The 26776-nt window shown below is 32.5% G+C and overlaps 1 pseudogene across 1 annotated transcript; it reads right to left on the bottom strand.

Moving 5' to 3' along the window:
• Nucleotides 1–1788: 1788 nt before the first annotated feature.
• LOC143240919 (uncharacterized) lies at nt 1789–24781 on the bottom strand (annotated as a pseudogene). The gene is made up of 7 exons (XR_013022046.1): nt 24559–24781; nt 21343–21424; nt 20054–20185; nt 17505–17756; nt 5638–5819; nt 3562–3725; nt 1789–2240 (listed from the first exon to the last, which is right to left on the bottom strand). The product of XR_013022046.1 is annotated as an uncharacterized LOC143240919 (transcript).
• Nucleotides 24782–26776: the final 1995 nt, after the last annotated feature.

Below are 26776 nucleotides of genomic sequence, written 5' to 3'. Positions count from 1 at the left end.
ATATTAAATTCAATCATAAATTAATAATAAACAGTATTAAATCAAAATATTAATTAATAACAAACTGTATTAAATGAAACATTAGTTAATAACATACAGTTTTAAATCAAAATATTAATTAATGACACAGTATTACATGTAAGTCACATATAAAGGTTGTTGTTTAGTTTTTGTTTGGAATTAAGCACAAAGCTACACAATGGGCTATCTGGGCTCTGCCCACCACGGGTATCGAAACCCGGATTTTAGCGTGCAAGTCCGCAGACATACCGCTGAGCCACTGGGGGACACATATAAAGGCAAATTTATGCTCTGCATGTTAAAGTTTAAGGATCCTTAATATATAGCTGACTTAGGATAAATTTTGCAAATACTGATTGATTGAATGATTAATTGGATATTAAGCACAAAGCTACACAATGGGCTATCTGTGCTCCGCACACCTCGGGTATCAAAATCCGGTTTCAAGCAGTGTAAGTCCGCTGTGCCAGTAGAGTCGTTTTGCAAGGATAGTTAAGACACGAAGAAGAATGAAAACGAACAAAAAAGGAAGTGATGGTAACTCATACAACGCTCTAAGTCACCTCTCAGCTTGAATACTGTAGAAACTACATCACAGACAGTACCGGATTTAAAAGGTGCAACCCATGCAATAGCTTGAGAGTGTAAATTGAGTGAAATGAAGAGAGAAGATGAAGGGTAAACTATCCAAGAACCCACGATACGTTTACAGATACGTTGACAAAAATCATATTGAATGTTCACATTTCCGCATGCATCAAAGCTAAAAAAAAAGAATCAAATAAAAATGTGAGAGATGTTCTACTTTTAATCCATTATAGACATATTATGAGAAATAAGTTAGCTGTTTGATATAATTTAAGTTTTACATAGCACTACAAAAACAAAAGACATAAGGAGTAAATAGAACACAAGTTGTATCAGCTGGTGACACTATACAGGCTATTATCTATGATAGTAAATAATGTTTCATACAATCTATTGTATTTGTGTGTCATTACGTCACACAAAGAATGTTTATCTTGTCACAAATGTTTTTTACTGCCCCCATACTATTTTATCGAATGTATTTCATTCAAGCTGATGAATTATGATATCGTACAAATGATATTACCGACACTCGCGTGCGCAAGAGGAGTGGCGAAGAGGTCAAGATGATATTGTTTTCTTTTTATTGGAAACACATGGCATAGTTCCAATGAAAAAAGATTTAAAAATAAATCATTACAAATCTCATTGTCGTGTGATGTCACAAACACGTCCAAGAAAATGTGATATATTTTTATTAGTTTCCTTTTAAGAATTACTTGTTACTGTTTAATTGTTTATTAATTTTTGGTAAATCCAGCTTCCCCTAACCCCTGTATCATGTAGGTTTATATTTCAACATTGTCGTTAATATACGTGTTATTCATTACGTTAACAAACAGTATCTTGACAGGGACTTGTAAAGTAGAGGGATGAGAAGTTATATATCCGTTTAAATTTTAAAATAATGTGATAAAATATTTTATACTAAAATCATAAATCATTAAATAGTTGTTGTTTTTGCTACACATATAATTATAGTATAATATTTCATTCTACAATGTCCTCTAATTCCTATAAAAATACACATAATCACAATAATCGCTGAATATGAAGGGAGAAAATAAAACATAGTTTCTTTAATTCCCCAAGAGTTATATCAGTTTTGTAGTCACATAAAGGTACTCATTCTTCTACTTTGATCAGAATATCGATTTTCTTATTTTATCCTTGTGTTAGAGCTACGAAAATATTTTATGTAAAATAAGTCACCCTTATTATATTTCATTGTTCACACGCTAGTTGCTCTATAATTATATTTATTTAGCAGAATCAACATTACAACCACCATTAGACTAATTAAGGTGTTTTTGGTTTGAGTTTCAGGCTCCGGAAGTAAAGATTCGTTTGAATAAATATTTAGAAATAAACGTTTAGTAAACACACTTATAGAGAATCATTATTGCCATTCCAAGAAAATATGTTCAAATATCTTATTTTACGTAAGTAAAAATAATTAAGCTAAAAGTTTACTTAAAACTAATATTAATGAGAAAATTCATTCATCAACTTTTGAGTAAATACAACGTCAAGATTATACAGTTGGTAAAGGTTCCAGATCTTGTTCTTCCACAGTAGAACCGACTTTCTTCTTGTCAATTCTTTTAACTCCACATCTAGATCTGTGTAGTCTGTATAAAAACAAATCATAAGAACGTATCCGAAGTATAAAATATCCTGATAAACGAACAACACAGAGTCTATTGTATTTGTTTACAAAGTTACACCGAAGACTTTCTGACATAGATGTGTTAAACTACTGAGTCACTTTTATAAAACACCTGAGAAAGAATGAACGTTATTATTCTACGAATTCTAACTCAGTCTATCTGTTAACCTTTTCCAAGTTATTAATATATTATACTTTTTTTTTACAAATTTCTCTAATTTATGTTTTTGTATTTGAGACAACCAATAGGATGAGCGAAAGTTGTTTCTGTATTTTACTTGTGAGAAACATAACTTAGTAGATACAAGTTTAATGACTTCATCAAAATTTAAAAACTGTAATAGTGAAATACAACCATCCACCAATTATGAAAAAATATAGTAAATATTCACAGAATATCACATTTTGATAAATCTTTCAGTCTTAAACATTTAAATAGATAATTTTAAAAGAAATAGATAATGAAATAATAACTAAGAAATTAAGAGCGGTTATTAAACATATTAAAAGTTATATTTCTTAATTACATCTTAACTTGTTTACTTAGCTGTTCATATGATGTTTATTTATTTAAATTTGTGTACCTTTATTGCTTTAATCATAGGGTTGTTTTCACGTTAATACAGAGGTTCAGAAGTCTACCTGTGACTCTTGAGCATTATTCATGAAAATACACTTATTAAAGACTTTCTCAATAAAGTTGTTAATATATAAAAGAACACTAATGTAATAATGTAGCTATGTTTATTCTATTAGATAAGAGTAAACAAAACTAACTAGAATTTCTGTGATTTCATTTTGAAGATTTCAATTTACAAAATAATGATAAGAGATAAAAAGTTTATTATTTGTAAGAAAAGTTAAAATTATACATAAGAATGTTGTTATACAAAACCTAATATCTAAGGCTAAGTCTAAGAAGCATCGATTTGAGTTGATAAAGATGAGAAAGAGACCGTGTTTTGGTCAGGACTCTAAATTATTAGAAAATGATTTGGAGAAGTGGCTATCTTTCTTGTTCAAACGGTACAGAGACTTCAAGATCCAATTAGGAATCAAAACCTATCTCTAAATATACGTGCTACTTATTATAAATAGTGTGTTGTCATGTACATTAGTATGAGTCAATTCTTATCAGGAACGAGTAAGTAAAGTAGAGGAATGAAAGGAGAGAAAAGAAGAGTCATAATCCAAGCAAAGTGGTGTGGAAACGATCGTGGAACAAAGTTATGAATATTGCTAACATCATGGAAACTGAAACACACATTATTTTAAAGACGTACCCAAGGCAAGAAAAATACTTTTGTTGTTTGCCAACTTCTTCTCCGTCCTCCATAGTTTGTGGTAGTTTAGACTGTAGTGTCTCAGGAAGGAAAGACGACGTAAATGATGCTACCAAACAAATTCCTCCAACAACAAAACACGGAATATATCGTTTATATCTCCCCTAGTGAAAATATTATGAACTATTTAATGACTCGCATATTTACAAATTCTTCTAAACAACCACTGTGAAACCTCGATTGAAATTTCGTTCACAAATGTTCTTCAATAATGATAAAAATTTGTGACGTGTAATGAAAAATAAAATGTCTGTTTTTTCTTTTAGTGTTGTTTTACCAATAACAATGAAAAGAAGTATTCAGATAATTCTCATGCAGTGATTACCGTTTTTATTCGTTTATAAGACGATTCGCTTATAAGACGGGTCCCAACTTCACCTGAGAGATTGTCGATATTCTGTTTAGACTCGTTTATAAGACGAAGGAAGGAAAGCAGGTAACGAGAGAAAAGTGAAAAAAATGGAAATGAATAGAAACCTAATTTTGGGTTTCGTATACGATATTTCGATTTCAGATTAGAAGGAGAAAAATAGAAGAGATAGAAAAGTGAAAATAAATGAATAAATCCAAACTCGGTGTTCAAGCGTTTAATGGAATTTCATCAACTATTTTATTTACTGTATGATAAATATTCATATTTAAAACACATAACAAAGAACAATCTAACGCACAAAACTTATCTCAACATATTTCAGTATCAAAGTACGTTTATGCTAACTTTTAAACCACATTTCTTCAAAGTATTAAAAGAGTTTACGCAAACTGCACTTTAATAGAACACAGCAAATCAGTATGCAAGTTATGAAATTCAAAAGCCTTCAAATTATTCGTTGTCGCTATCTCCAAACAGTTCATAAAACTGCTCCTCGGACAATCCATCATCGTAGAGGTCACATTCCTCCTGTTCTCCTCCTGCTCTACGTCATCTCTGCCGCCGATAAACTCACTGAAAAGTTCATCATCCTCACTGCCGTCAATGGAATTCGAAATTCCGCATTTGAGGAACGATCTGATAAACTGAGTGAACTAAATTTATTTTCTATGTCTGTAGACCTTGTCTATAAGACGAGCCCCCCAATTTGAGCCCGAAATCTCGAGGAAAAATCCCCGTCTTATAAGCGAGTAAACACGGTATAATTGATGCAAAATATACAGTAATCGATAGTTAGTAATGGATGAAATGAGAGATGGTACAAAATTATCTTTCCTATTTTAAAATTTAATAACCAAGAAAATACAGCCATAGAGTTTTCTATGTCTTGTAAACCAACCATATTTATTTCTCTTTGTTTTTTATATTGTTAATCAGTAATATGACAACCATTCAAGAAAAGTCTTGTTTGTCTTCCAGTGACCAAGAAAATGACTATTGTGCAGTGTAATTAAAACGTCTGTACATGAAATAACTATGGGGTTATATTAAGCATATCGTATATCGCACATCTATAGCAAACATCACGAGAATAAAGACCAGGAAAACGGATGCAATTAATACTGTACTCTTGCAGTGAACGTGGACTGAAATAGAATATTGATAAGTCGTGGTGAGAACCCTAATGGTGCACATAATTTGAAGTCTACTGAGGTATTAATAAAAATTGTTTACGCTGGGATACAAGATGTTGAAAATTATATGGTTGTATCCTTAGTTAATTAATTACTGCATTTAAAAAAAGGAAAGATTCTTTTGGGCTTCCATGTATTTCACATTACAAAATATTTTCTGTCTAAATTAAATTATTTTATTTAAAGCATAATCTGATAAATCATAATTATCAATGCTTTCCTTGATACGAAAGATCTATCTGTTGATAAAATAAATTCTAAAATTATAGGAGAAAAAAAGAAATACAAATGAGTCTCAATTATTTGACTAATGTAATATGCATAGCCTTAAGTTCCGATTGAACAAGATTTAAATATGATTTTATGATATATCTCTCAACAGTGTTCAATTTTCAGTTATGTTATTCGTCTTGTATTTTACAATACAAAGACTGAACCAGAAAATATTACCAGATAGACGATGTGAGGTGCACAAATCGTTGTTACTCAGGCAATGGTGGCACTAGTTCCCATTCCAAGAGCTCTGAGTGGGGTTGGGTAGAGTTCTGTTGCCTGCTGATACATGGCAAGATAGGCACCAATATATCCACATTTTCCTATGATGGCCAGAGCTGTTGTAGTGATAGGCAACTCTATAATGAAAACAAAATTGTAACATTTTTTTGAAATATATAAAAAATGATGCATAAAACAAAGTTTACTCATACTTTGATAGAATAAACTGTGCACTTTCAAATGAAATATTCCCAAATCTTAGAAACTGTGAAGATTAACTGATTTTCGTTATTTAATAGAGAATTCAAATAATAATGTTTGTGTTCGTTTTTGTTTTGTTTAACTCACCAGATATTTGGAGGTCTGTGAACTATTTACCTTTAATTAATGATTTTGACTAAATTACTATAATGCCAGGAATTCAATCACCCTCGTTGAATTATAAGCAATACCAATTAACATTAAGAGATTGAAATTACTCAAGAGCAATTCTTTTTCGTATTAAGTTTTAGCCATATGTTAAGATCTATGAACATGTGCAAAAAGTTAAACTGTTTATACTCCCAAACGTTTATCAGTGGTGGAACCGAAACACTTACTTATATATATATATACATAAAACTCAAAATCTCTTTGTTTTTTTGTTGGCTTGTTTGTCTGCTGCGTTCAATGTTGAGGTGACACTTCCATCACCTGAAAGTGTACTAAACGACAATTTCTTTTGACATATGCATCTATCGTCTTATATGTGAACCGATAATTCTATCATTAAGATACGCATGTTCAAATGGTTCAAGTTAGTTATAGATTATTAACTATACCTCTACTACATCATATATTTAATCTTGCACACAAAAGACAATCTAAATATTCTTCCTCAGGGTTTATTTTTTATTGCCAGTGAAAGAAAAAAAACAACCAAAACATCATTCATAAGGAAGCCCTGATTTAAAAAATGTTCTTAGGTTATTTTCAAAAATCAAACCTAAGTTTTTCTTTAAAAGAGCGAGAGAAGAACCAGTTATTTGGTACTCAAACCTCAATGAACTAGTTATTAATAGTGAGAGAACGCAAATAAAATACGGTGGCCAATTAGTGCTAACTGACGTGCAATGTGATGACATCGTTTTCTGTTCATGTCACAGTGTGTTGCACTGATGAAGCCACATGTGTAGTATGACAAAAAATGCAGTAATATATAGTACAAGGTGTAAAAGAAATTATATTTTAAGTGTGAATAGTAATATTTCTTTCTCTATTTGTGATTCAGTTTATAGTAAATCATATAAGGTTGTATTAACTTTCACTTAGAAACATCTGACGGACTCACAGAAAATGGAATATATTTTTTATTTGCATTCAAACAGAGGTGATTAACATTATTCAGATATTATGTCTGGTGATTTGAAAACACAGCTCGAATTCCTTCTATCAAATAATCACATAATCAACAACTAACCAAAATGTTTATACTTTAATGGTATTTGTTAATTTACTAGTACAGTGGCGACCTGCAGCTAGATTTTTGTTAAAGTGGGGTGGGGAATCCAGTCACAAAACAAAGAACTCTTGTCAGTCGTAGATTAATAACAATCATACAAAGAATAATAAGTAGGATGTCTCTTACTTTTTATATTAAACTTTTGCTGTTGTTTTGATTACCGTAGTGGTTTCCAACACAAACAAACATTTTGAACATCTTTAAATCGTATATGTTATTAACTAACCGACAAATACGTTATGCTTCTAGAATCATTATTCATTATATTGGTTTGATAAAACTGACTTTTCTTGGACATCAATGGAATTGCATATAAATATTCAGACCAGTGAAACAACTGCTGTAGTACAAATTCTGAATTAGAATTATGTATGGTGATATTATGATATTAAATTATAATTTCAGTAAGGGACACTTGTACTGACGAAAATTTGTAACCTAGTTGATTCTGTTAATATGATTCTTATATGTACCTGTAAGTTAATTAAAAATCGTCTACGTTTTATGACGTGTGATTTTAAGGCTATTACATTTCTATATCTACCTTAATCTTTAAAGACAAGACTAGATTATTCAATATCAATATATCACCTTTATAAAACATTTTGTTTCAAACATTCTAAAAGGATTTAAAATTAATATTTGGTAAGGAACCAACGAAACTAAATAATAAATTCAAACACGCATTAGCAACATGTTTTTACGGTAGGTAAGTTTTAATTGTAATGGTTACAACCATGGGTCAAAATGTTGTAATCAGTACAAATATATTATTAGTTATTTTAAAAATTAATGTCCACATTTAATTTCATTTTATGTTTAGAAATGACTTAACACAGTTTGTATGTTGTTTTTTGTTTAAGTTTCAGCAATGCTCATCCATAATTATCTGAGTTTATTGTAATTTTGAAAATTGTAGAAAGTCAACACAACCCACATTAATTCTTTGGCTATTTCTTATCAATGTATAATGGGATTGATAGTCATATTATAATATCCTTATGGCTGAAAGATGAAAATGTTTTCTAACATCCTCATCACCAAGCCAAATTACGATGGGTAATTTTAAACTGCACAGTAAATTTCCAAAAATGAAAATGTAACAATTATTTTGCATTCCTTTAAGAAGCACTGCACCATTATTAATTTATTGTTTTCAATAACACGTTGGGAAGCATGGCAAAAAATATATAGTTTTAATGGTACAAATATGTATGAAATAAATAGCAGTAAATACAAATAGAAAATAAAGCTAAGCATACTTTAAGGCATTCATTGGTTATTCTTGATAATGAGAAACCCACTTAGAATAAAAATGTATGTACCAGCCATTCTGAGATCCATTCAAAGGTTAAAATTGCAGGACTAAAAATGAGTTATCATAGAAAAATTGGAATGACTGCTGGCTTTATGGACTGAGGATCTTCACACAAGAACACACTAATACACTTAGTTCTCATTCAGAAGAAAGTGTTAAGGTTGTATGATGGCTTGAAATAAGGAGCTTACAGAAGAAAGAGGTAGAGAGAAACCAGTCAAGGCTACCCATAGATGGTTTTACAGATTCCAGGCATGATATGGTTTCAAGGACAGTCATCCAGCAAAACATAGATACTGCAGAAACATTTCTGGAGGAACTATAAAAACTCATTGAAGGTAGATATGATCCTGGAAAGATGCTTAATGTTGATGAAACTGGGCTCTATTGGAAATGCATGCCTTCTAGGACATGCATTACTGTCCTTGAAAAGACTGTACCCGACTTCAAGGTTTCAAAGGATTGGTTAACTATCCTTGTAGGAGGCAATGCTAATAGTGACAAGAAATTACAGCCACTGATTGTTTAGTTTTTCATAACAAGAGAGCTAAAATCAATAAAGGTGTAGATCTTATGACAAGTTTAGTTATGAAATTTGGTAAGAATCATACATTGTGTTAATAAATCATTGATGTTGAGGATATAGAGATTTCTAAAAGGCAAGCAGATGATTAAGTGACAAATGCATAAATACAAGGAACATCAGGCAGACAGAGCAAAAGGAGAAAGGAATGTCACAGAAAATACAAGCTCAGCCAAAGAAAAGTTAAACATAAAGTTAACTGCTGCAGGAGTGAAAGGCCCAACAGGTAATATAAGATTAACAATTAATATGTTAATATGTTTAAAAGACATAAAAAGTACAGTTTATTCCATTAGAGTAAGTTCTAAATAACTGAAGCAGCCTGAGTGCACTTTAACAAAAGGAACAGATGATTACTAGAAGAGCAGTGTAATAGCCCTAAGTGGATAAGAAATTAAAAGAAATAAGGTCACCCAAATGTAGTGAGCCCAAAGGTTATGCACATTCACTAGCCTACCACTGCACTAGGAGCCAGATTATCAATTCACACTTCTTTAAACACCAAAGATTTGGGCACTCAAATCCCAAGTGCATTGTTAACCTGAGGTGTGTCAGACTGTCTATCTCACACAAGGTTGAAAAATACCCCAACCAGCAAAATGAAGTAAAATACATTAATTGTAAAGATCCATACCCCTCAAGTTATAAAGCATGCCCTAAATATCAGGCTATCAGAAAGAGACTCAACACAAATTCACTGCAAGCTACAATTCTATAACACCAGCCCTACACTGACTTTAACTTTCAAAATTCAAATCAAGATACTTTGCTGTCAGAGTTTTAAAAGAGACAAGAAGTACAGTTTATTCCATCAAAGTGAGTTCTAAAGTAAATGAACCAGCTTGAGTGCACTTTGGCAAAAGGATGAGACAATTACTAGAAGAGCAGTTTATGACTGTGGCAACTCACACCTATGACTGTAATTAAATTATACATGAAATACTAGTGCAATAGAAATAGAGGAATATAATTCAGTTTTCTGATATTCCAGAGTAATTTAATAGTCCTAAGTGGGCAAGAAGAAAGGAACTACATATACTGCCATACCGTGTTTGTTGCAACTCAGTAATTGGTGAAGTGGTCTTCCTTAGCAGCAATCGATTCACCTTGCTGTCAGTTGATGACCATTCTTTGATAGTGTCACTATTTTCCAGTACTTGTTTCCTTTAAAACTGAATCTTCAATCAATCTGTGTACCATTTTCTAAACCTTTTACTGGTAACCCAATCATGTCAAAAAATAGGAAAAAACGCTGAAGGAAGAAAACAGTCTATTCAATGAAGAATGGGAATTGCAATATTACGTTGCTGTGGAAGATAAAATGATGTGTTTGCTCTGCAACTCTATAATTGCTGCAGTGACAAAATACAATACATATCAGCATTATGTAACTCATAAGGACCACAAATATGCTAAACTGGAAGGAATATCCCAAAGGTCTACACTTAAGAAAATGAAAGATGTAAAGCACCAGCAGTAGCTAGTATTGAAAATGATGTTAGAATCAGAAACTGAAATCACTGAAGCAACTTATAAAGCAGTATATACATACTGGTAAGAAGAGGGAAGCCCTTTAGCAATTTGGAAATTATAAAAGAATGCATTGTTGAAGTTGTAAGATGTTTAGATTCAGATAAGATGAATAAGTACAAACAACTACTACTTTCAAGAAGGGCCACAACTGATTGACAACATGAATTAGCTCTCAATATAACAGCAGAACTTCATATAATATGTCAAAGATATTTATTATTCATTTGCCTTGGATGAATCCATTGACTTTACTGACTCCACACAAGTTGTTTTTTATTCATTATTATAACTACAGATTTTCATTGCCATGAGGAGTTACTTTCTTTCGGTACCCTTACGGTGACGACACATGGAACATCTTCAATATCTTTAAAGAAAACTGCCAAGAAGTGAAATTAAATTTATGTAATTTAGTAAGTGTACACACAGCCGATGCACCTTCTACATGAGGAAATGTGACGGATTTGTATTGTTACTACAAATGAATTGCCAGATATTGTGATCCCCTTTTACTGTCTTTTGCATCAGCAGAATCTCTGTGCCAAATTTACTGTTTAAGTGACACATTAAATAAAGTTACTAGTATTGTAAACTACATTAGAGCAAATGCATCATGTCATCATCAATTTCACAACATGCTTCATTTTGAAGATGAAACATTCAGTGTGGATCTGACATACTGCAAGGGCAAATACTTACCAAACTTTTATCTTCATGAAACAAGTTACAAGATTTTTTAGGAATTTAATCAACCATGTGAATTGTCAAAACAGGATTTCAGGATAAATTCTGCATTTTGTGTGATATAATATTAAAACAGAATGATCTGAATATTTTTTTGCAAGGTAAAACTAAATCTATATTGACCTTTTCAAAACTCCTTACCCAATTGGAACTTTCAGTTGAACACTTTCCTGAACTAACGTAAGTAATCAATGAACAGAATATAATCAAATCATTAAGGAAATGTGACATGAAAGAATACACAGTTGTTCCACACTTCCTGATTGAAGAATACGATGAGAGGTTTGTATATTTTGAGAAACACAATCCCACACTGAAACTAACTTTTCAACCACACCTGGTTAATGTCTCCAAAGCACGTGATGACTTGCAGATGGAATTGATTGAGCTCTCAGAAGATCACATTCTGAAGGCTCAAATTGACACTAAGAAGGATCCCATTAAAATATGGAAAAATGCTGTTGAATACCCATGTCTACATCTTGTTTTGCACAACCTACTGTTGTGAATCAACATTTTCATTTATTACACAAATTAAAACATGTTTGAAATCTTAGGTGACAGATAATAATGTGGAAAACAAATTAAAGCTTTGGTTAAAGGATGTTGGAACCAAATATCCAATTTCTATCCTGCAATAAGCAGTCACAAAAAGTTATAAAATGGTTTGTTGTCTAAGTTTTCCACTTATTATTAGTTCTGTTGTCAACTTTTTCAAATAAATAAATGTATCTTTTCTGCATTTTTATTTTGTTTAAAGTTCTCATATAACAGCAGGCTTTAATTAAAATTAGGTAATCTGTGGACAAAAACATAACATTTTGATGTATATGATAAAGTATCAATATGCAGCCTAATAGAATCTGGTTAAATAAAATGTGGCCTTCCAATGTAAAAAGGTTCCTCACCTCTGGTTGAAAATTAAAATACTTCCTGAAGTACAACAACAACTACTTCAAAGTGCATGAAAATACTGGTGGTTACTACCATACCATTTCCTTTCAGACCAAACATAATAACAGGTTAACTCTCTTGAGTGAGGATATACAGAAAGAAAAATGTTAGGACAAACAATACTAAAAATAAGACATTTTAGTATTCTTTGACATAAAACCTCTTTATTTCTATACCTGTAGAACAGACCGTAATCTGTTTAAAAGCCAACTGTACCAAGCTAACCAAATCAATAACCTTATCTGGCATCAAATTAATGAACAAAAAGAACAAAACTGGTCTGAGTTATGTACATCATTAGACAATTCGTACAAAGATCCAGCTACATTCTGGAGAAAGTTCAAGAACATATGCAACAGCAATTCAACAAACAGCATTCCCAACTTAAAACACATCAACAGCTCAGCAACCAGTGACCTCAAAAAAGCCAACTTATTAGCCAATTACTACAAACAGGTTTTCATCATTCCAAACTCACCATTCTTCCATAACAACCATTTATACACAATCCAGAATTTCATCAAAGATAATCCAACGTTATTCAGTACAAACTTCCCATGCTCCTTATCCCGTGACAGCAGTGTTCACCTCACCGACCTTCAGCTACTCACCAAACCCATTACACAGGTCGAAATCAAACTAGCAATCAAAACACTTAGAAATGCTGACCCAGGCAATGATAGCATACGTAACATCATTTTAAAAAAAGTCTATACCTCATTCATAAATCATCTAGCAGCCTTATTTAACCTTTCACTTTACTCAGGGTACTACCTGACCCAATGTAAGTCTACTATAATTAAAATCATACCTAAAACTACCCTGGCATCTAATAATCCAAAACACTACAGACCCATTAGCCTAATAAACAGCATTGGTAAATTATTAGAAAAAATACTAACTGCTCGCATTACATGGTATTTGGAGAGTAACATGTTACTTTCTGAAATACAAGACGCCTCCTGTAGAAAAAGACAAACTGCCAATCACTTAGTAAGGTTAACCAAATCCATCATACAAGGATTTAATAAAAACCACACCACAGTAGGCTTATTTTTAGACATTAAACAAGCCTTTGACTCAATCTGACACTGGGGCCTCAAGTTCAAACTTCTTCAATTCAACATCCTGTCCACCTTAACAAGATGAATATCTAGCTTTTTAGACAACAGAACAGCTAAAGTAAGAATTGACAATGCAACATCCCACATTGCTCACCTCTCAGCAGGCGTTCCCCAAGGTTCAGTACGCAGCCCCCTTTTATATGTAATATATGTTAATGATATCCCTTTACCAAAACTTAAGTACACCTATGCATCGCAATATGCTGATGACATAGCAGTATGGAGTACGTCATGAGAACCCCTACTAATCACCTCTAAAGTTTAATCCACACTCAACAGTATAACCGCCTGGTGCAACACCTGGTGGGTTGTGCTTAATGAGACTAAAACTCAGGCTATGATCTTTAAATGAAAAATCTCCAGAAAAAGCAAATCCATCTTTAAAGTCAAACTGACAATGATGAACACTGAGCTTAAATTCTCCCCCACTATAAAATTTCTTGGCATCACATTCAACATGAAACTAACATGGACTGATCATTTCAAAACCATACTCTCAAAAGTCTGCAAACGAATCTTCTACCTCAGAAGAATCAGTAGTATCATCAAGGGTTGTAGAACTAAAACGATTCTCACCATATACAAGATTTACATCCGGCTAATCATTGAATATGGCAACATGATTACTGTAAATGCACCCCTCAACCACCTTAAAATATTGCAACAAGCCCAGAATCTTGCCATTCGACTCACATATTGACTCCCAGTTACACACAGACAGCCAGCCTTGACAAAGCATGTAACATCTCAGCTCTCAAGAACAGACTTATCTATCTAGCATCTAAATACTATAGTAAAGCAAGCAACCACACACAATTAACAAGATAATTTCCACAACTAGCAGCCACCCCATGAACTTGGCAGCAATATCTCTCTCCCTACAACTACATTCATGCCCTGAAGGTAAACTCTAATGTCTAATCATATATGCCTTTACACTTTCAGTGATGGACACTGGTGGGGCTGTTTATTCAGCACCCCACCAGTGAAAGTGGGTTTTCTCAGGGTACTCCCATTTCCTCCACATCAAAATTCTTCATTTCCTAGGATTTATAGATCCAAGCCCTGAGAAGAGGCCAGTTAGTACAAATCATAATCATAATTACAGCATCAAAACTCTGGTTAACCAATATCATGTGTTTTAACTATGTTGACGTACTGGGTTTGCATCTCTCTGCTTGTTTCACTTCGACCACATTTATGTCAAGGAATTCTTCGAGTGGTTATGAATGGTGTACTGAACTTCTCACCGCATTCTTCGCTCTCTCTCCAGCTCGCGAGTCTCCTTCACATCTAGTTCCAATGCTCCTCGAATAGACGCACAAATCTGACAATTTCACAAAGTCATTTAAGTCTGTCATTCCAGACCAATAAATAATGAGCCACTCTAGTCCAGTTAACAAGTTTCGAAATCAAGTGACTAATTTACTCTCGCCAAGTGTGGGGTGAAGAGAAAGAATAGTTTCTGACTGCCCCAGGTTATTTTTCGTTCCCCGAAATAATAAGTTAACCCAAATACCTACCCAAAAAACACAATAACCGACACCATTCTATGCAACAGATGCTATTATCACATATTCCATTTCAGTGTGGAGCACTCTCGTTGTCACTCAATCAAACCAAGGATACCCAAAACTCCCAGTCAACCACAAAATACTCCATCAACTAATGACTCACCAAAGCCATTCACAGATCCACCACTGCTCAAGAAACAGTCAACCAGCAAGAGTACTCAAACTGACTCCTACAGTAAAATATCACTCAAACCATAATTCTGGATATTAATATATAACACCTCAAATTATACTGAGCATTTCTGTACAATAAGCGAATAAACTCAAACAAATATCACCAACAATCAACAAGCAATCCAGACTGAAGTAGACAACAAGCAAGTCACCAGAGTCTCTAGTAAACTTCCACAGGAAACTCAGCCAACTCTACTAGTTACAACATCCACACAGCCTTCTGGAAACCCAAGATTATTAACCAACAAGAGGTTGATACTGACCTCACCAAGCAGGACTACCAACAATGATCCTCTTGAACCTAACCTCGTCACCTCTCTACACCAGTCATGTCTCTTCTAACACTAGTCTTTGGTGTTTGATATGTACCCCAGTTATTTTATGTTAGTATTTGTTAATCCTTGTATCTTTTTCTCTACAGATTGCTTCCCAGCATGGTCGGAGCATTTTTATTCGGCACCCTGGCCACAAAAATGTGTTTTCTCAGGATACTCCCATTTTCCCCACACAGCAAAATTTCAGTTTCAATGGATCTATTGATCCTAGCCCTGAAAAGAGGCCCATCTATAAGTATCTAAATTCTTGTAAACTATAGTCAGGTGTGTTAACTGTGCTGACGTGCTGGCTTTGCATCTCCCTGCTCTTTCCGTCATGACCACAACTACACCAACACACATCGTCGAGTGAATGTATGCTCAGCTTCTCACCTGATTCATCACATGCTTTCCGGCTAAGCCCCTTTTCACAGCTTTGACAAACTCGTATCAAAAAGAACATAAATCTGTCAACAGCAACCAAGGTAATTTTAACTTCTACCACTCTAGTTCAGTAAATAAATTTCACTCTAGTTCAGTTAATAAGTTTCAAATTATGTGCTAAATTAACTTCAGCTGCATGTGGGGTGAAGAGAAAGAAGAATTTCTGACTACCCGGGGTTATTTTTCATTCCCCTTCAGGGAAACAAAATAATAATTTAATCCAAATACCTACCAAAGAATTGACTGACCTTGATCCTAATGATATAAACTACTTTACTAGCTTAACTAAATATTGTGTCAACATTTACTTTATCTGTAAAGATACCTTCTACAAACAAAACTATGGTTTAACCATGGTATCTTCCCTTTTCCACTACTTAATGACCTAGGGATGTCCAAGTTCAAATAATGTTTTGGATATTCTTTCACAAACACAAAAACCTGTAATTTCACTGCATTAGAGAGACAATATCTTTAGCATGTTGTGACATGGTAGATAGTGTACCAACTTTGATGAAGTTCTAAACAGCATAAAATCAACTATTATAACCTTTACATACTAAATAGAATCTAAAATATTACTGTTCCTTTCTAGATTCTAAAATTACAAGAGAAAATTAACACAATCACCAACATGTACAAAACATTCTGCTGTATCCACACCAAAGATCTAGTCACCACCGGTCATATTTCTACATACTGTACTCTCATAAACTGTGCAACATAATTCTGTACTCACAAAACTTCATTTTAAAAAAAAATGTTGTAACTATAACTAGGGAATTTAGTCCTGATGTTATAGACAGAACTTTTACCAGTCTTAAAAACTGCAAACAATTCTACACTAACTACAGCCTTTCCTTTAGCAGTAACATAAACCACAAGATGTTTGTGTTATTTCCTCTTCTTCCTTTATCTTTAAGCCATTCAAATGGTCCTAGTAACATTAATAAAATCTGGCAAAGTTTATTCACCTAACTCCCCCAATACCTATGACCTTCCTTTTGGTAATCACTCTGTCACAATTTATTGGCATAACATTATATCCATTTACTGTATATAAACCTCTTTATTTGAGTTTGTATCATATTTAAAGAAGACAGATGCTCTGTCAAAACATGTAGTATGTATTAAAATATTTCATTATGCTTACAAATTGTTGTCTTGTATAAAAAAGTAGATTATTAACTGATGTTTTGTAACTAGCTATTCTTACAATAACAAACTCAGAATTTAGTAGCTGGTATACACAAAAACAATTTGTTTACAGTTGGTATATATTATTTACAAAACACTTGTCAACTCATGATAAAACCTATCTTCAAATACACATTGTACAAAATCAACATGTAATAAATCCCACCAGTTCAAATGTTTCCCATTTGGAAACTTACTAATGATACTTCAAGTGGTTTCAAATTCACAACTCACTAAATTGTCCTCAGTGCAAGTTTTCTCCAAGTCAGAAGTTTACCACATCAAATTTAGGGTAGATATTTTAAAACCAAGAACAAAAAAAGTCATTTTATTATATCACTGTCTCAAAATCGACATCTTACTAGATCATTTTTTACATTCCTTGAAAATGTCTTTGTTGAATCTTCTCTGAAACTGATAAGAACACCATCTTCATCAAATACCATATTCTTGGCTTCAGCAAGAGCTTGGTTACACAGGTATTCTTCATAACTTTGAGCTGATTCAATTTGTTTCTTTTTCTCCACTAGACTGTGAGTGTACTTTAGGTCATCTTCCATCAATTCATTGTCAACTGGATTAATGTGGAAAGCTTTGCTGAAACTAGTTAGAGCCTGTATAAAAAGATATTTGTATCAATGATGTTAAAACTAGACACACAAGTAAATTAACCTTCCAATTATTGATCTTGAGGTTCGTGTAGATGTTAGTAATAACTAGTGAGATAAACTGCTCAGGGTGGGGTGGGGATAGATATATTATCTGAAAGGTATCAAAGTAATTATGAGATCCTGAAAACTGAGGAATATGTTTTGGTTGAAAAAACAAAAATGGGCAAAACTCAAGAAAGAAAAGGAAGAAACATAAAAACAGGGAAACGAAACTAGGTGTTGATTACTAAATGATCTGTTAATCAAATTGCATGACATTTTTTGTGTACCTGTGAGTCAGGGTCACTAATAATCTACAAGCTACACAAAAAATACTAAGCACAAATATAATAAATTTTTAAATTACAGAGATAAATATTTTTTTATAAAAACTTGTAGATCTTTCCCATACCCATAATCAAGCCTCTGAAAATTCTTAATTGATTTTTAGAACATAGTTGTCTAAATGGAACTCATCAATAATTCTACGACTAGATCACTCAGGTAAAAGGTTGGTCAATACTAAATTTCAAAATCTTGATATTAAAACAATTTTAATAAGATAACTAACAGTCATTAATTAAAGAGCAGTAAAATATAAAGAAAATAAACATGGTTTTTCAAAAGCTTAAAAATATTTGAGTGCAATGACTACCTCAGCTCAATGGTTGTACCCATACATCTTGAGAAACATAAGGAAATATTTCAGAGTAAAAACAATTCTCTAAGTTTCAGTTGACTTGAAGAAAGAGACAAGACATAACATATAAGTAAAATGAAAGGTAATTATTATTAAGAAAAGCATTCAAAGGCAAACTGATGCACTTAACAATATAACAGCACATTACTGGAGACCTGACTCCACACTCCTTTCCAGATTAAGAGTTACTTGTTCCAGACTGGGAGAGTATAAAATTATATATAAGAATTTAAAACACTCTCTCTCAGTGCAAATGTCACTAATGGTCATTCACATGGCAAAATGAAGCACATAACCTCATGACATCACCTGGCCTACCAGTGGAAGATACCTATACTATAATCTGTCTCATAAGAAAGTGCTTGTAATAATACAGGGCAGGGCTTGGCAACCTGCAGGTCTTTAAGGAGAACCATGTAACTCTCAGGTTATCTGCTATGTCCAGCAAAGAGAAAAAAACCTTTGATTTTAGTGTTGTAAATCCAAAGACTTACTGCTGTTTCACCACGAAACCTTTTCTTTACATTAGACCTTATTGGTATATTGCAGCTCTCGAAATGTTTTAGTCTTGGACAAGTACAAAAAACTGGTTCTTCTTCTTTGAAGGGTTGCCAATCCCTTCCATGTAGGAATAATCCAGAACAAGTGGCAGTTACAACAAAAGGAATGTAAACATCCATTAATCAATGTTTTATTATTAAAACTACACACACACACACACAGCTAAAAACATATATGTAAAAAATTCTTGATTAACATGAAACACCTATCTTATTAAACTAAATGAGAGAGTAAACACTTCATATACATAAGTAAGATTTGTAGGAGCAAATTTCCTTGATTTTGTGTGTATTGGATATAGTATACATACAGAATTTACAACAGTTAAGTCAGAATTTTTTTTTCTGTCCTCTAATCTTTATAATTTGGTTCCAAATCCCAATCATACATATGCCTTACAAAATCTGAACAATATCAAATGACAATTTATAGTTCCTTTTATTTCATATTTAACTTGTATACAATAAAGACAAGAGTTATGTAAGTAAAGTAAATTATATCATGAAAAGAATTTGATTAGGAAACTTTTTAGTTTACATTTTTTTTTGTCAACTAAGGTAAATTAATTACACAACACTATACAGAGAAGCTCCACTAATTATGTAAGAACATCCTACAACTCTATCAAGTTTGTGGCTTCTATAGATAAAGTAATTTGCAAAAATAAATCACTAAGTAATTACTAACAATAACTTAAGAAGTAAACATCTTACTTCTGATATTATTCAAAGTTGATATCTTAATACAGTTGCACTTAGTCCATCATTAAATACTTGAACCATATTGTTTTTATTTAACACAAAATACTTTATAGAACGTGAGGTAAAACTACTCATGACAGTTAAACAATGGGTTAGACTTAGTACTAAAGTGAATTACTGTTAAAAATAATTTAAGTGGATGCATCATATAATTAGTGAAAATAATAAAATGGAAGTATTAATAAAAGAAACACTTTATGTACTTCATCTCTGTAGTCATGAATAATTTTAAAACTTACCAGTTTTATTTCTCCTATTCCTAACTGTGCACGACCTAAAGTTTGGTATGCAATCCACCATACAGGGTTAAGATTTACTGCCTTTTCAGCTGCTTGAACGGCAGGAAATACTTCATTCACTTGCATTAAAGCCTAAGATACACAATATGTTAATGCTTGCACAACTGAAAAACATGTCAGAAGCAGGAAATAAAGCATACAAACATCCCCCAAAAAAGTCCACATTAATAATCTATGAACTTCGTTCCTTAAAACTTCAGAATGAAAAAGGTGTATTTAAAGATTGAATAATGAGGCTGCCAACAGTACAGAAAGTTTATCTGATTCCTGAGGTCACAACTTAGCCTACTGAACAATCAATTCACCATTTAGTCAAAAGTTACACAAACCACAATTTATTCCTATCTACCATAGACACTGACAATTGAAACAATCCACACAAAACACTTCATTTTCTTTATGACTTGTTTCATCCAATTTTATTGATTAGAATATGTACAACAACATTTGAGAAATGTTTAATAAGTTATGATTACACTTATGAAGATTACATGATAAAACTGAAATAGAAACCCTTATAACTCGAGGCTTTCGGAAGGTGGACCTTTCTTCTTCAGATTGTGCTTGGGTTATAAGGGTTTCTATTTCAGTTTTATCAAGACTTCTTGGACCTAGGTGTTTTTACCACGTAATGAAGATGACATGGTATTAGTGGCTCAGCATAGTTATTTAGTGTTATTCTAAGTATTCTTAAGTTAGGTAAATGTCTATGGTAGACAACTGTCATCACTGAATTACTAGTAACTTGAGAATTTTTAAAATAAGACTGTATGAGATTATCTCTTAAGAGCAATCACTCTTCGTGAACTCACAAACATTTCTGCACTGCTAACAAATACATGAACAAGTTCTAGCATCCTTCAAAAAACATGAAACCTAAGACAGCATTATAAACATACTACAAAATATGGGTTGAAAGCAAGAAAATTACTGCATACCATGTACATGTTACAGGAGTAATTCTGCAAAAATAATGTATGCTAGATAAATTTTGTTTTTGCACATGTTATTGGTCAAATAAAAACAAACAAACAAAGTGAAAACCTACTTTCTTCACAGAAATAAATGTTGTACATTTTTTCAAAGTACAATTTGTTCTTGATTTGCAAAATAACACAGATATTAGAAACTTAAGGATTATAAAAAGGTTGAGAGAAACCAAAATGACTTAGTATTTGAAATGTGCAACAAGTTCCTCAACTGCAATGTACATACACTAACAATCTTACCTGGGACTTCATTTCATACAACTTTTCATCAAGTGGCATAAGCTGGATGGCTTCATCCAACTTCTTAATGGCCTCCCAGTATCTGCACAAACATGTTTGTCAGTTGTAAGGTCCAGAACAGTTGGGAAACATAATTTATAACAAATTGATATGGGGAAATTGCATGTATATTCACAGCCACCACTGCACGTATTGATACAGCAGCATCTTGTGATTTATGGAAGCTGTTTTACTTCCAAATAGTGTCTGTATAAAGCTTAATACTAAGAATAAGTTATTATCAGAGATACATCAATCAGTTTATTAGTATCATGCTGATAGTAGTACTATCAATCACAACAAAAGTGAAAAATGAATTAACAAACTTTAAAAACCTTACATATTTTCAAGTAGCTAGCAATGTCTATATTTACCCCTACATAGACAACAAATTTTAAAAATATAATTAGTATTAGCTGATAGCCACACAGATATATAGGACAAAGGTACTATTGGCCAAACCTGCACATCTAATTTCTATTGCATCTACACAAAGTACAACAATGTGCTTACTCTCATGAATCAACACAGATCAAACAATAGCTCATCACCCTTGTCAAAAGAGACATAGTTCAGAAATGTGCTTTTAAACCATTATAATGTAATTTTCCAAAATTATCATCTGTCAAAGATAGCAGTAAGGTGTATATATCAAGTCTCAACAAATATTTTCAGATCTAGAAGACAGCCCAAAAACTCATGAGCTCAGAGTACCTAACCTACCTACACTGCTGTTTGTGGTGGGAAATGGGGCAACACTACTGCCTCTTAATATCTGCATCTCTATTAACCATGGTCTTTAATCACCTGTTTGTTTTTTCTTTTCCCCAAATTTGCACAAAATAACTGTGCCATTACAGTTCTAGACAATAAATTACATGTTTTGTTTGCAAAGGTTCAGGTGTTTGGGATTTTTACATGCAGAATCTGATGTACAGTCAAATTATAAATTGGCTGGCTCAAGCCTAGCAATGTTTCCTGCATTTAGCTGTTAAGACAGGAACAGAAAGTAATTATAGATTGGTTAACTTTATTTGATTAGTGATTAAAAATACAGTGCACAGAAACAAACAAACTACATATTAAAATTTCACTAAACTTCAATCATCATTTGTTGTTCCATGACACGAAGCAGTGCCCTTTAACCATAAATACATGTTCAGGTTGTGTTGGGATACACAGTCCTCTTTCTTACAGATAACTGGTATCTTCAGTCTGTTTCAACAAAGACTTCTGTAATAATTCTCAGGCACAGATTTAAACTAATTATTAATTTACTTGTTACAGGCACCAATAGGATGCAATTACACTTCCGTGCCTGTAGCAAAAAAAAACAAAACTGCTAAAATTTAGGAGCTATTTACACCTACTTTAGCAACTGAATTCAACTCATATGGGAAAGAGCAATCAAAAAAGGAAGTATCAAATGATAAAAAGTGGAGCTGGAATTCTGTACTTCATGAAATTCAAAGAAACCAAATGTGACTGACTAATCAACCAGTACTTAGATTTTGGGTCATTCCATGCCAAATCATCCAGATTTTGGAAAATTTTCCAGGTGACCACCTCTGAATGCCTTGAAAAAATTCACATGTGCTCATCTACCCATATAATGAAAAACTGCCAAAGATGAGATCAATATCTCTAATAGTTTCTGATTTACAGCCCTGTAAAATTTAATTAATATTTTTGTATTTTGGCAAATTCATTTTCGGGCAAGTTTGGCTGCTTAAAGCTGCAAGAATAATGGTGGTAGAAGGCTGAAATTTGTTACACTGACTGAATTAATTTCAAATTCAAAAATTTGAAGAATTCAAAAATTGTCTCAAACCAAGTTTATCTCTCTTAGGATTTTCATAGTGAGGCTGTAAAATCACCTGAAAACCCAAAATCATAAAAAACATTGGTTTATTAATAAGCCACAGCTCTGAGACTTAATATGATACAAAGCTGAATATTTTATTCAAAGATCCTATAACATATCAGTTGATAAATCAGCAATTGTTGTAATTAAAAGTCTATTAGATCTCCTGTAAAAATATTTAGTTTCATGCAACCTTTTATGCTTTAGCCAAAAATTGCCCTACTTCAGGCCACAGTTTGACCATGTCACCAGTTATTCAGCCTTTTCAGATTTTTACCATATATTTACATCTCTGAATATGATCTATAAAAAAAGTCAGTTTGTTTACCAAGTCAACTAAGAACCTACTGTCAGTCCTAAAGTGAGACTGTTTTAATTGATCAGTTTTGGCTGCATGGCCAACTTACAATCATTAGAGTAACAGTTAACTATTCTAATAGTAAACATCATCATCTGTGACACCTAATGCATTCTGATTGTCTGCAGCCTCTGCTGTGAACAGCAGTTCCATCTGTTCAAGGCTACAGAGTACAGTTTGGGTCATCAACCAGTTAATCTGCTGTACGATAATAAATTAAATGCAATCATTTTATTATTATTATTATTAACACACACCTAAATTAATTATCATTAATTCCTATATGGTGAGTTTGAAAGGATGCTAAAACCCCATAAATCTAGCTTAACTTTAAACCCAAGCAGATGCTACCAACCAGCACCTCATCAAAAATCCCAATTTTTGGCCTGGACAATGGCAGTGCCAATAATATTTATATCTCTTTGGCTGAAATGTAAGTCATCGATGAAATTAATAAAAAAAACAGTTATATTATATATGATGATAATTATTAATAAAATCATGAAAATATTTCTGGCAGAATACACAAAATAATATAGGTTTAAAGAATTAATGCAGTAGTAGGAAAATGCCTTAAAACATTGTTGAACAATGAAGAGATCAGTAAAAGAGTCAACAGCTTACTATTTAAACATAAATAGAAAACCATGTATAACTTATGATTGTTAATAGTATGGTAACAAGGATGAATATATACACAAAGGTACAGCAAAACCTGTCTGGATATATTATACTCTACCTGTACCAAAATACCATCCTGCAGTTGATGTGTAATGTTAAGAAAACCGTGTATTACTTTCTTTCTTTTGCATATAAATAATGACAGCCATTTACAATCTCCTTTTATAGTTTCAAGAGCACCACGATGTAATGTAATAGCACAGCCAAATAGAGCTTCAGAGAGGGTGTGAAATGAAAATTAAATAATGTTTTTTATACTAAAAACAAACAGTACCTTTCATTATCAGCGAGAACAATTCCTTCATTTCTTAGTCTCTGACTTTTACTTTTACAATCTTCCAGAAGATTAGCTTTGTGGCGTTTAAAGCTGTCCAGCCACTCCACATCATCAGGAACATAACACTCCTCATCTTTATTCAATGAAGTTTCAGTAAACACCTCCGAAGATTCCTTGGAAATCTTCTGTCCAACTTTCGTTTCCAGCCAAAGCTAATCATTAGTGAGCCTAACATATACAATAAAAATTTCAAGGGATGTGATAAAACAAGTACTGTAAAATGTAGTTATCCCACCTAACAGTTTCCCCTCACTGTAGGCTCCTAGGTTTCACACTGTAACACTGATCATTAAATTCAATTTTAGTTACAAAAGCAGTTCACTCAACACTAGCAAAGACTGTTCTCAGACAGTTTTAATATGTATTTCAATGTTTAATCCACATGGAGGTTCTACATTAAATTTATTCTGTGACATTACACATTAAGGTGGCATGTATACTTGTCAATGGTGTACTCACATTTTTAAGGTCTTTTAGCAAAAATTGAGAATATGATAGAAGGAGGACTAAGTTTTCTTCTCAAGGAACTATGTTTGACATTCAACAACATATAACTAGTAATAGATTTGTTAAAATTGAAAACAATTTTTTTGTACTGAGCAGCAACTGACCTTACCATTGATAAGCTTAAATATACTGCAAAATGATTATATATTTTGAAGAGTGTTACATTTAACTATAACACTGTAAAATGAAAACTTAATGTACTGTTTACAAATCATTTTATGATCTTAAAAATTTAATAAGAATGTATTATTATATCATTTTTAAAAACAATACTAGTGCCTTCATTTCCAGAATCAAGACCTTTCTTTACATATGTTGTATTATAATTTTAATACCATACTACCCTCAAATTAGCAGAATTTGTGTAAGTCTAAGGCAATTAATCTGAGTGAAGAGAATGATCTTCATATAGTGGTGAATAAACCAGGCAAGCCATCAGTGCAGTGCTCTGTGAATAGTAGAAAAGCTAACAGAATTTTAGAAAGTATTCATAAAAATACAGAATACTCTGATTAAAATATTTTTTTTCTTTTGTACTGAATGTAATGAATAGTTATAAAAAGTTTATTTCAAATAACTTCTTAAATGTTCATTTTTCTTTATTAGTACATCAGTCATTCAAGAAAGGTTGCCATGGGAACCATTTAAAGAAAACTAGGGACCTATTGGTCCATCAAGGTTGTCCCTTATAACTTAAACATCAGTTGAGCCATCTCTCAAATATACTGCATTCCTCACATCAAATTCTCTCTAGATCATTTCTTTCTATTCAAGAGAAAACAATTTCAGAGATCTTATTCTGTCCTAATATGACAACTTTTTTAGGTATGATCCTAACAGATCTCCCTTCAACCTTTTTCAATAATTCAACGTTCTTCATAAGGTAAGAAATCCAAGACTTACCACAGTCCTCCAAGTCAGGCCTAACCTACAATGGAATTATAGCCTTTTCAGTTATATTTAATAATGCTGTAAACACAACCTAAAATTCTATTTGCCTGATCAGCACAGCACACTGTGGATTAAGAGAATGATGAATCAAAGCAAAAAAAAATCATTTTCTTTTACAAAATTGTTAAGGTTATTCTCATTAAAATTATGATTAACTCGCATGTATTATCATACCTTAGATTTATTATAAGTTATTTGTCCAACTGTAAAGCAGTAACATTCTCATTAGTGCCAAAAATATTAAAAATCTTAGCATTATCAGCAAATGTAAGTATATTGTTGGTCATTCATTCAACTACGTCACTGACAAAAAACCTAACACTAACATTTGAGAAGGCTAATAGGTAACATTAATTCAGTTACATGTAACCTGATTTATAGCAACCCTTTCACACTCAACCACTTCACAATCCGATGAGCCAACCTGTACCTTAAATCTATATTGTGTGTTGTGTTGTTTTTAACAAGGCTTTTAATTTTTATTTATCATGGTAAATTTTGAACCTTATTTTTCTGACAATTATCAATAAATTTCATTTCTATTTTAACAAACCTACACATATTAATACGCACATAAATTAGATAGCGTATATAAAACTTGGGGCATTTGCTCTTCAACTGTTCTAGCTTTCGATGAGATGAAATAAACAAGCCATATCATCACATAATCAGATCCACGTTAGCTTAAAATTAGGTT

Source organism: Tachypleus tridentatus, chromosome 13 (genome assembly GCF_004210375.1).
Source record: "Tachypleus tridentatus isolate NWPU-2018 chromosome 13, ASM421037v1, whole genome shotgun sequence".
NCBI lineage: Eukaryota > Metazoa > Arthropoda > Merostomata > Xiphosura > Limulidae > Tachypleus > Tachypleus tridentatus.
Note: the sequence above shows the minus strand (reverse complement) of the source record. Positions and strands in the feature narration are given on the sequence as shown.